Raw genomic sequence first — 11428 nt, 5'->3', positions numbered from 1 at the left:
TGTCTTGCCCAAGTTAGAGCTCAGTGGCTCAATCTTGGCTCACTGCAACTTCCACCTCCCAGGTTCAAATGATTCACCTGCCTCAGCCTCCCAAGTAGCTGGGACTACAGGTGCCCGCCACCACTCCTGGCTTATTTTCATATTTTTAGCACAGACAGAGTTTTACCATATTGGCCAGGCTGGTCTCAAACTCCTAACCTTGTGATCTGCCCACCTCGGCTTCCCAAAGTGCTGGGATTATGGGCGTGAGCCATGGTGCCTGACCTGATTTTTTTGTAGCGATGACCTGATTTTTTTTTGTAGAGATGGGATCTCACCATGTTGTCCAGGCTGGTCTTGAACTCCTGAGCTCAAGCGATCTGCCTGCCTTGGTTCCCCAAGGTGTTGGGATTACAGGTGTGAGCCACTGTGCCTGGACTTGTCCATTTTTTGAGTGCAGTTTGATTGGAAGACAACCATGATCATTTGTTTATGTAATGTCTATAACTGCGTTCATGCTACAATAACAGGGTTAAGTAGCTGTAACAGAGACTGTGTAACCCCTGTGGATATGCATATATAGTGGGTTAGGGAAGGGGAGAGGGAGGGAGGCAGGGCGGTGGAGAGAGAGGGGAGGGGAGGGAGAAAGGGAGACAGAGAGAGGGAGACGGGAGAGGGAGAGGGATATATTAAGAAATTGTCTCACACAATTGATGGGGTTGGCAAGTCTGAAATCTGCAGGGCAGGTTGGAGACCCAGGGAGAGCTGTTGAATCTGAAGCAGAGACTAGAGACAGGACTCCTTCTCCCTGTGGTAGATTTCAGTCTTTTTTTTTTAGATGGAGTTTCGCTCTTGTTGCCCAGGCTGGAGTGCAATGATGTGATCTCAGCTCACCACAACCTCTGCTTCCCAGGTTCAAGTGATTCTCCTGCCTCAGCCTCTTGGTAGCTGGGATTACAAGTACATGCTACCATTTCTGGCTAATTTTTGTATTTTTAGTAGAGATGGGGTTTCACCATGTTGGTCAGGCTGGTATGGAACTCCTGACCTGGTGATCCACCCACCTCAGTCTCCCAAAGTGCTAGGGTTACAGGTGTAAGCCACTGCGCCCAGCCCAGTCTTTTTCTTTTAAAGCCATCAACTGATTGGTTGAGGCCCACCCGCATGATGGAGGGTCTCCCAGGGACTTTCCTGAAACTCTTCTGATTTCAATGTTAGTTCCTAAGCCAGGCACGGTGGCTCACACCTGTAATCCCAGCATTTTGGGAGGCCGAGGCGGGTGGATTACCTGAGGTCAGGAGTTTGAGACGAGCCTGGCCAGCATAGTGAAACCCTGTCTCTACTAAAAGTGAAAAAAAAAATTAGCCAGGTGCGGTGATGCATGCCCATAATCACAGCGACTCCAGAGCCTGAGGAAGGAGAATTGCTTGAACCTGGGAGATGTAGGTTGCAGTGAGCTGAGATCGTGCTACTGCACTCCAGTCTGTGTGATGGGAGTGAGACTCCATCTCAAAAAATAAATAAATTAAAAAAAGTTGAAATTATTAAAAAAAAAAAAAAACCCTTTGCAAAGTAAAGTATGATGTAAAGGCCGGCGTGGTGGCTCACACCTGTAATCCAAGCACTTTGGAGCCCAAGGCGGGTGGATCACCTGAGGTCGGGAGTTCAAGACCAGCCTGACCAACATGGTGAAACCTCATCTTAAAAAAATAAAATAAAATAAAAAGTATGATGTAAAGCTGGAGTGTGTATGTAGTCATACAGCAGGATTGTGAAGGTATATTGCTGGCCTTGCTGGATGAATGCCATCTACTTCTGGTATTCTTTACAAATGTATGGAGCAAAAAACCACGTACCAGACTGGATGCAGTGGCTCATGCCTGTCATCCCGGCACTTTGGGAGGCCAAGACGGGAGGATTGCTTGAGCTCAGGAGTTTGAGACCAGCCTGGGCAACATGCCAAAACCTCATCTCTACAAAAAATATTAAAAATGAGCTGGGCATGGTGGTGTGTGCCTGTAGTCCTAGCTACTTGGGAGGCTAAGGTGGGAGGATCAATTGAGCCTGGGAGGCAGAGGTTGTAGTGAGCTGAAATTGTGTCACTGCACTCCAGCCTGGGTGGCAGAGTGAGACCCCATTTCAGAAAAAACACAAAGACAAAAAAGCACTGACCGGATCAATAGCTGCACACTAGGTACCAGGGGACGTGTTGATTGTTCAAGCACTGAAACCATATCTGGTACAGCAGCTGCGATCAACTAATTATTCATTAAGCTTAAAAGTGTACACTATCACCTGACCTCCATAAACCTTTACCCTTTGACTGGTAGACCACAGTGCTATTTTCAGTCTCTTGAAATTAGCATTTAGAACCAGTGTACAGCAATCCCTGAAAAGTTTTGATTTCATTTTGACCACGCACAGTCAACAGTAAAAGGTTTTAGTCCCTTTGGGGAATAATGGAAGAAAGATGAACACGACAACATTTTGGCAGTGTGCTTGAGCCTGTTCTTAAGGGGGCGTGGCCTCCCCTTCGTTCAAAGCATTCTGGGTCTATAAATTAGCTCAAGTCTTGGGAACTGATTGAAAGGCTGTGACTCTGTTGTTTTGGAGACGGGGTCTCACTATGTCCCCCAGGATAGAGTGCAGTGGCATGATCATAACTCACTGCAGTCTCCACCTCCTGGGCTCAACTGATCCTCCTGCCTCAGCCTCCTGAGTAGCTGAGACTACAGATGTGTACCACCACACACGGCTAATCTTTTTAAAATTATTTTTTGTAGAGACGGGGGTCTCACTATGTTGTCCAGGCTGCACTTGAACTCCTGGGGTCAAGTGATCCTCTAGCCCCTGCCTCCCAAAAGTGCTGGGATTACAGGTGTGAACTACTGTGCCCAGCCTGTGACTCTGTTTTTGTGATTCAAGTTAGATTTTTGTTTATTGACTTAGAATGTTTCTGCTTATAAAAATTAATTAAGAACTTAGGCCAGGCGAGGTAGCCCATGCCTGTAATCCCAGCACTTTGGGAGGCCAAGGCAGGTGGATCACTTGAGGCCAGGAGTTTGAGACCAGTCTGGTCAGCATGGTGAAACCCCGTCTCTACTAAAAATACAAAAATTAGCCAGGCCGTGATGGTGTGGGCCTGTAATCCCAGCTACTTGGGAGGCTGAGGCAGGAGAATCACTTGAACCTGGGAAGTGGAGGTTGCAGTGAACCGAGATCATGCCACAGCACTCTAGCCTGGGCGAGAGAGTGAGTGTTGGTCAAAAAAAGAAAAAAAAGAAAAAAAAAAAAAAAAAAAGAATTCAGTAAACAACTTCCCAGTTAAACTGTTCCAATGGCTGCTTTGAGTTTCTGTTAATTATGGTAACTATGTACCTTACCACTGGTGACTAAGTGGGGACAAGAGACCCCTGATATCCTGGTACCCTGTTATCCCCATAATATTTAGGTTTCCAGTTTCAGTGACGGTAGTTTCCATTGTAATTTCTGAACTAATTTATTTTCGAGACAGAGTCTCTCTCTGTTGCCCAGGCTGGTATGCAGTGGCACAATTTTGGCTCTCTGCAACCTCTGCCTCCCAGGTTCAGGCGATCCTCCTGCCTCAGCCTCCTAAGTAGCAGAGATTACAGGTGCCTGCCACTGTGCCCGGCTAATTTTTGGTATTTTTAGAAGAGATGGGGTTTCACTATGTTGGCCAGGGTGGTCTCAAACTCCTGACCTCAGGTGATCCGTCTGCCTCGGCCTCCCAACGTGCTGGGCTTACAGGCATGAGCCACAGCACCCAGCCTATTTTATTTTACTTTTGAGATGGAGTCTTGCCCTGTGACCCAGGCTGGAGTGCAATGGCAAGATCTTGGCTCACTGTGACCTCAACCTCCTGGCCTCAAGCAATCTTCCCACCTCGGTCTCCCAAAGTGCAGGGATTACAGGTGTGAGCCACTGCTCCCAGGCTTGTATCCTAACCATTTATCCCTTCCCTCTTCGTGTACCAAGGTAGTTCTGGTATTCCAACTTCATTTGGTGTAGGTCACTTTCTGGTCTATGATTCAGGCAACATGCCAAACTGCTAGAGCTCTTAAAATTAAAAAATATATATATTTATTTATTTTAATGGAGATGAGGTCTCACTATGCAGTCCAGACTGGAATCAAGCTCCTGGGTTCAAGCGATTCTTCTGCCTCAGCCTCTCAAGTAGCTGGGACTAGAGGTGTATACCACCATGCCTGGCTAATTTTTGTATTTTAATGGAGATGAGGTCTCACTATGCAGTCCAGACTGGAATCAAGCTCCTGGGTTCAAGCGATTCTTCTGCCTCAGCCTCTCAAGTAGCTGGGACTAGAGGTGTATACCACCATGCCTGGCTAATTTTTGTATTTTTAGTAGAGACAGGGCTTTACTGTGTTACCCAGGCTGGTCTTGAACTGCTGATCTCAGGTTCTGCCTGGTGTACAGGGAGTATGGTATTGGCACCTGCTTCTGGTGAAGCCTCAGGAAGCTTACAGTCATGGCAGAAGATGAAAGGGGAGAAGGAATGTTACATAGTAAGAACAGAAATGAGAGAGAGAGAGGAAGGAGATGCTACATGCTTTTAAACAGCCAGATCTTGCATGAAGGGAGAGTGAACAGGCTTATCCCCAAAGGGATGGTGCTAAACCATTCGTGAGGGATTTGCCTTCATGGTCCAATCATCTCCCACAAAGCCCCACCTCCAACACTGAGGAGTACTTTTCTTTTTTTCTTTTATTTTTTTGAGATGGAGTCTCACTCTTTCACCCACACTGGAGTGCAGTGGTGCAGTCTCAGCTCACTGCAACCTCCGCCTCCTGGGTTCAAGGGATTCTCCCTACCTCAGCCTCCCAAGTAGCTGGGATTACAGCCCCCCACCACAATGCCAGCTAATCTTTTGTATTTTTAATAGAGATGGGGTTTCACCATGTTGGCCGGGCTGGTCTCGAACTCCTGACCTCAGGTGATCTGCCTGCCTTGGCCTCAGAAAGTGCTGGGATTACAGACGTGAACCATTGCGCCAGGCCAGGGTTACTTTTCAACATAAGATTTGGAGGTGGCAAATATCCGAACTGTATCACCCTCATAGAGACATCCAGAATAAATTTTTTTTTTTTTTTTGAAATGGAGTCTCTCTCTGTCACCCAGGCTGGAGTGCAGTGGCACAATCTTGGCTCACTGCAACCTCTGCCTCCTGGGTTCAAGTGATTCTCCAGCCTCAGCCTCCTGAGTAGCTGGCACTACAGGCATGCATCACTGCATCTGGCTAATTGTTTGTATTTTTAGGAGAGACAGGGTTTCACCATGTTGGCCAGGCTGGTCTTGAACTCCTGACCTAAAGTGATTCACCAGCTTCTGTCTCCCAAAGTGCTGGGATTACAGGCATGAGTCACCATGCCTGGCCCAGAGTAATATTTTTAAACAAATGTCTGAACATCATGTGTGCTGGATAAGGTGACACAAAATTAATCATCAGCCTGGTGCGGTGGCTTATGCCTGTAATCCCAGCACTTTGGGAGGCAGAGGCAGGCGGATCACCTGTGGTCAGGAGTTTGAGACCAGCCTGGCCAACATGGTGAAACCCTGTCTCTACTAAAAATACAAAAATTAGCCTGGCATGGTGGTGCACCTGTAATCCCAGCTACTCGGGAGGCTGAGGCAGGAGAATCACTTGAACCCAGAAAGGCGGAGGTTATAGTGAGCCAAGATTGCGCCACTGCACTCCAGCCCAGGCCACAGTGTAAGACTCCATCTCAAAAATACAAAAACAAAAAACCATAAAACAAACACTCAAAACCCAAAAAGTTCACTCCCTGTAGCACCTCCTATTAAGCACCTCCTGCCTCAGGCTCCCGAACGGCTGGGATTACAGATGTGTGCCACTGCACCCAGCCAAATGTGTATTATTTGTGTCTGGCTCTGTCAAACTGTTTCTCAGATTCGTACACGTTATGCATTGTAACAGTTCATTCTTTTATTGTCAAATAAAAAAATTTCATGGCATGAATGGAGCATGGTTTATGTATTCTCCAGTTGATGAACACTTGGGGTGTCTCTGCCCTTTGCAACTTAGGAATAATGTTGCTATAAACACTGATGGGTACCTGTTTTGTCAACAGGTGTTCATTTCTCTTGGGGAAAATACTTGAAAGTGAAATAGTAATAGGACTGGTACAAGTTTAATTTTACAAGACTCAAATTAAGAATTTCTTTTTAAAAACAGCCACTTAAGGCCATGTGCAGTGGCTCACACCTGTAATCCCAGCACTTTAGGAGATGGAGGAGGGTGGATCACTTGAGGTCGGGAGCTCAAGACCAGCCTGGCCAACATGGTGAAACCCCGTCTCTACTAAAAATACAAAAATTAGCCAGGTGTGGTGGCAGTCACCTGTAGTCCCAGCTACTCGGGAGGCTGAGGCAGGAGCATCACTTGAACCTGGGAGGTGGAGGCTGCAGTGAGCTGAGATTGCACCATTGCTCTCGGGGGCAACAAGAGGGAAACTCCATCTCAAAAAAAGAAAAAAAAGACGGTGTACGTGTGCAGGATGTGCAGGTTTGTTACATAGGTAAATGTGTGCCATGGCAATTTGCTGCACAGATCAACCCATCACCTAGGTATTAAGCCCAGCATTCATTAGCTGTTCTTCCTGATGTTCTTCGTCTCTCCACCCCGAAAGGCCCCAGTGTGTTGTTCCCCTTCCTGTGTCCATGTGTTCTCATTGTTCAGCTCACAGTTATAAGTGAGAACATGGGATGTTTGATTTTCTGTTCCCGTCTTAGTTTGCTGAGAATAACTGCCTCCAGCTCAATCCATGTCCCTGCAAAAGACATAATCTTGTTCCTTTTCATAGCTGCATACTATTCCATGGTGTACGTGTACCACATTTTCTTTATCTAGTCTATCATTGATGGGCATTTGGGTTGATTCCATGTCTTTCTATTGTGAATAGTGCTGTAGTGAACATATACATGCATGTAGTGAACATATACATGCATGTATCTTTATAATAGAATGAGGATATTCTTTTGGGTATGTACCCAGTAATGAGATTGCTGAGTCAAATGGCATTTCTGCTTCTAGATCTTTGAGGAATCTCAAAGATCTGTCTCCCATATGGGTGAACTAATTTACACTCTCACCAACAGTGTAAAGTGTTTCTTTTTCTCAGCAACCTCACCAGCCTCTGTTGTTTCTTGGCTTTTTAAGAATCACTATTTTCTGCAGGTTTTTAAAGAGACCCCTCACTTCTGCTTCATTAACCTCTGGCCTTGAATTCTTGAAATATGCAGAGAATTTGGCAAAGATGTCCATTCCAGCAATATTTGATTTTGGGTGTTTAGGTGAAAGCTTTAAATACCTGGGAGGCCCTAAGTCTTCTTCAAGAGATTCCTCAATCTTATTTGACTTCACTGTTGAAAGTTGTAAGTGCTGGGTGGTTCCTGTGGGTAACCCCCCATATAGGCACAGAGGAATGAGAGCTAAGCAGAACTCTGGCACAGTTAGGGCTTGAGGAATATCTCACTTTATAGAGTTACTACTCAGCTATTTCCTTTTATATAAACCTTTACATAATCATATATTAGTTTATAGAAATAGGGCTTGAAGAGTCCCTTTATATAATGCTCTATATATAATCATATAATAGTTGATAGTATGAGTGCCTAAAGAACATTTCCCTACATATATACCTGTAACTATATCTTAGTTCATAATAGGAGGAATGCCTAGAGTGGACACAGTCAGAGTATGAATTAAGGGATAAGCAGCTTATAATCGGAGGAATGCCTAGAGCAGACACAGTGCAGAGCATGAATTAAGGGCAAAACAGTTATACCAGGACAAGAATCCATGGCCCAGGCAGCAGCGTTCAGTATTGTAAAGATACCCGCTGTATGGCAGGCTTGGGGCGAGAGCCACTCCTCCTGATAAAGGAGTTGTGGGACCTTGCTCCAGTTCTTGTGGAAGGCTGCCCTCAGAACAGCAATCCACCTTGGTGACTGTGAACTTTATCAGCTCTTGCTACTGTGCTGCTTGAGAAGCATCTTCCCATAGAATCCATTGGAAGCTGCCAGAAGGTGGCGGTAACCTTGACACCTCTGTCACTGCTATGTGACTTAAAGTATCCTTCTATAAATCTTCTTAGAAGTAGTTTTCCCATAGATAGAAGTATCACACACTGCACCCTCTTCACTGCGCATGGCCCACCTTCAAGCCTCGGTGACCTAATAGGGGTGGACCCCATGTTTTATTGCTCACGACCCTATCACTATCCTTAAAGATGATTTCACTCACTGCCCTGTCCCCTAACCTATACATAATAAATACTCATGCTTCTGGACATTTGGGTCCTTGCCTAACTCTGCTTATAGGTGGCGTGGCCCCCCGAGCCCAGCTGCATTTTCTTGTACTTCTGTGTCCTGTCTCTTTATTTCTCAGATCCTGCACCTCAGCACAGCATAAGGCTAACCCTACGACCCTGTGGGGCACTCAGCCTTACATCTGGCCACAACGTGCTCTACAGTTCCCAGGAACCAAGTTTTGCAGATCTGCAGGTTTCCTTTTTAGATCAACAGTTGTGACTCTAAAGACAACTCCTTTGAACTAAAGAATCATGAGGAACCTCTGGAAAAAAGGCAGATTCTTGTGCTTTCACCATCACTGCCAGCCTTGACCCAGAGCTGGATGAGGGGCTCTTTGTTTTCCTCCTTCAACCCATTCAGCGGCATCAATAATGCCAAAGGCAGTTCAGCTGGGCTTTGCAAATGGTGGCGGCTGCTGCTTCTGCTCCAGGGCTGCTCTGGCTGATGGTTCTGGCCATGCTGCTCACTGGGCAGTCTGGAATTGAGGTGGCCATGGCCTTAGCTCCTCAGCACTGCACCACATTGCAGCTGGAGCCAGTTCCTCAATTGACTTCAAATTAATCAAAGGGGAATTGTACAGGTGAGCATGAGTTAATCACACAAGCTCTTTAAATCTGAATGTAGAAGTCAAATATCCAGAAAGTCAGAAGCCAGAGAGATTCAGACCTTGAGGAGGATTTGACCTGTCATTGCTGGCTTTAAAGATGGTAGGGACCACATGACAAAAACTCAAGAACATCTTCTAGGAGCAGAGTGATCCCGGCTAGCAATGAGTTAAAAAAACAACAACAATGCAACAACAACAAAAAAAACCAGGGACCTCAGTTCTACGCTGCAAGGAAGTGAATTCTGACAACATTAAGGAGTTTAAACATGAAAACACGACTTGCTGAACACCTTGTGTACCCACGAGAATAGAATCCGGATAAATCTTGCCCAGAGTCCTGATGTGCAGACACCATGAAATAACGAATGACTGTTGTTTCGAGCCACTAAGTTTGTGATGGTTTGTTACACAGCAGTAGCTATCTAATACACTGGGTTATGTCTCCAACCTGGTGATTAGGATCAGCAGTCTTATTTTGCAAAGATACTTCAGAACCATGGACAGTGGAACGCATGCCAGGGGAGAGCTGATTGGCTGGATTAATTACCACCCAAACTGGAATGATCTTATTGCACAATTGTTGACTTGGGCACTGATCCCTGGACTAGTCAGATTCTGTTAGGGTCTGCAGACTCAACTTCTCTTTGCCAACCATGAAGATGGTGCCTTAAGAATCCTGCAAGGTCCTGAGTGAACAAGTCCCTGCCTAGCTCTTCAGAAGAATATTGCACCACCCTCTTCCTCATCCACATTAGCTTCCTTTGCCTTCTCCTTCCCACTTCCCAGCGGTTCCTACAGCCCGGAACTCCCTTCCTCTTTCCCTCTCTTTGAGACAGAGTCTCACTGTTTCTCTGGCTGGAGTGCGGTGGCGTAATCTTGGCTCACTGCAGCCTCCACCTCCCAGGTTCAAGCAATTCTCCCACCTCAGCCTCCCTAGTAGCTGGGATTACAGGCACCTGCCACCACGCCTAGCTAATTTTTGTATTTTTAGTAGAGACGGAGTTTCACTATATTGGCCAGGCTGATCTTCAACTCCTGACCTCTGGTGATCCACCTGCTTCAGCCTCCCAAAGTGCTGGGATTACAGGTGTGATCCACCATGCCCAGCCCCTTCCTTTCTGTCTTTGAAACTTTCTATCCTTACCTGGCCAACTCTCATTCTTTTCTTCTATGTTTTCTTTTTGAGACAGAGTCTCACTCTGTCACCCAGGCTGGAATGCAGTGGCATCATCTTGGCTCACCGCAACCTCCACATCCCAGGTTCAAGTGATTTTCATGCCTCAGCCTCCCCTGAAGCTAGGATTACAGGTGCACACCATCATGCCAGACTAATTTTTATATTTTTAGTAGAGGAGGAGTTTCACCATGTTGGCCAAGCAGGCCTTGAACTCTTGGCCTCAAGTGATCCTCTGACCTCGGCCTCCAAATCTGCTGGGATGACAGGCGTAAGCCACCATGCCTGGCTTGATGGCTCCGAAATTTAAACACTATTTAACATCTCACTGGGACTTATGTACTTTTATTGCTAATACTTTGCTGTTAAAACAATATAAGCCCCTTCCTTCTAGGCCCAGGGAGTATCACAGAAGAGGTGGGCATGTGAGATTGTAATGGCCACATTTGAGGGATAGAATTACTCAGAGCCTCCTACACAAGGATAGGCACACAGATGCCCAAACACCTACCAAAATAAGACTGCCTCCTGGGCTACTGTGTGGCCTCTCTCCATCCATCCCAACCATAAAACATTTTGCTTTCCAAAGAATTAAAAAAAAAATTACAGAGATGATATCCAGATACCTGGCATATTAGTCTGTTTTCACGCGGCTGATAAAGACATACCTGAGGCTGGCTAATTTATACAGGAAAAAGAACTTACAGTTCCACATGGCTGGGGCAGCTTCACAATCATGAAGGAAGGCACCGAGAAGCAAGCCAGGTCTTCCGTGGATGGCAGAAGGCACACAAACACGGAGAAAGCGAGCGCGGGCAGAGAAACCCGTTTTTAAAACCATCAGATCTCGTGAGACTTATTCACTATCGCGAGAACAGCATGGGAAAGACACACCCCTATGATTCAATCACCTTCCACCAAGTCCCTCCCACAACACGTGGGAATTCAAGAGGCGATTTGGGTGGGGTCACAGCTAAGCCATATCGCCTGGTGACAGAGCCTTCTGAGTATAGTGCTCCTAGTAATAAAACTATGCCAATTATAGAAACAATTTTATCAGCCACCTTAGGGGAAATTACTAAAAAGACTGCAAAAAGCATTGCAGCACGTGGAAAGTCCCTGAATTCCTTAGCTTAAACGGTTTTAGGGAAATGCTTGCGTTTTGTATAGCTAATTGCTGCAAGTGAGTAACTACAACCAAGATTACAGTTGTAGACTTGGTTGTCTGCAATGCATAGAACTTATAGAGATTGATTTTATAAACTTGCCTTTTTTTTTTTTTTTTTTTTTTTTTTTTT

General features: G+C 45.9%; 1 pseudogene; it reads right to left on the bottom strand.

Moving 5' to 3' along the window:
• The window catches only part of LOC119471233, an 18617-nt pseudogene extending 9163 nt beyond the window's left edge, over positions 1 to 9454 (bottom strand).
• Positions 9455 to 11428: the final 1974 nt, after the last annotated feature.

Source organism: Cebus imitator, unplaced genomic scaffold, assembly GCF_001604975.1.
Source record: "Cebus imitator isolate Cc_AM_T3 unplaced genomic scaffold, Cebus_imitator-1.0 Scaffold53, whole genome shotgun sequence".
Classification (NCBI taxonomy): domain Eukaryota; kingdom Metazoa; phylum Chordata; class Mammalia; order Primates; family Cebidae; genus Cebus; species Cebus imitator.
Note: the sequence above shows the minus strand (reverse complement) of the source record. Positions and strands in the feature narration are given on the sequence as shown.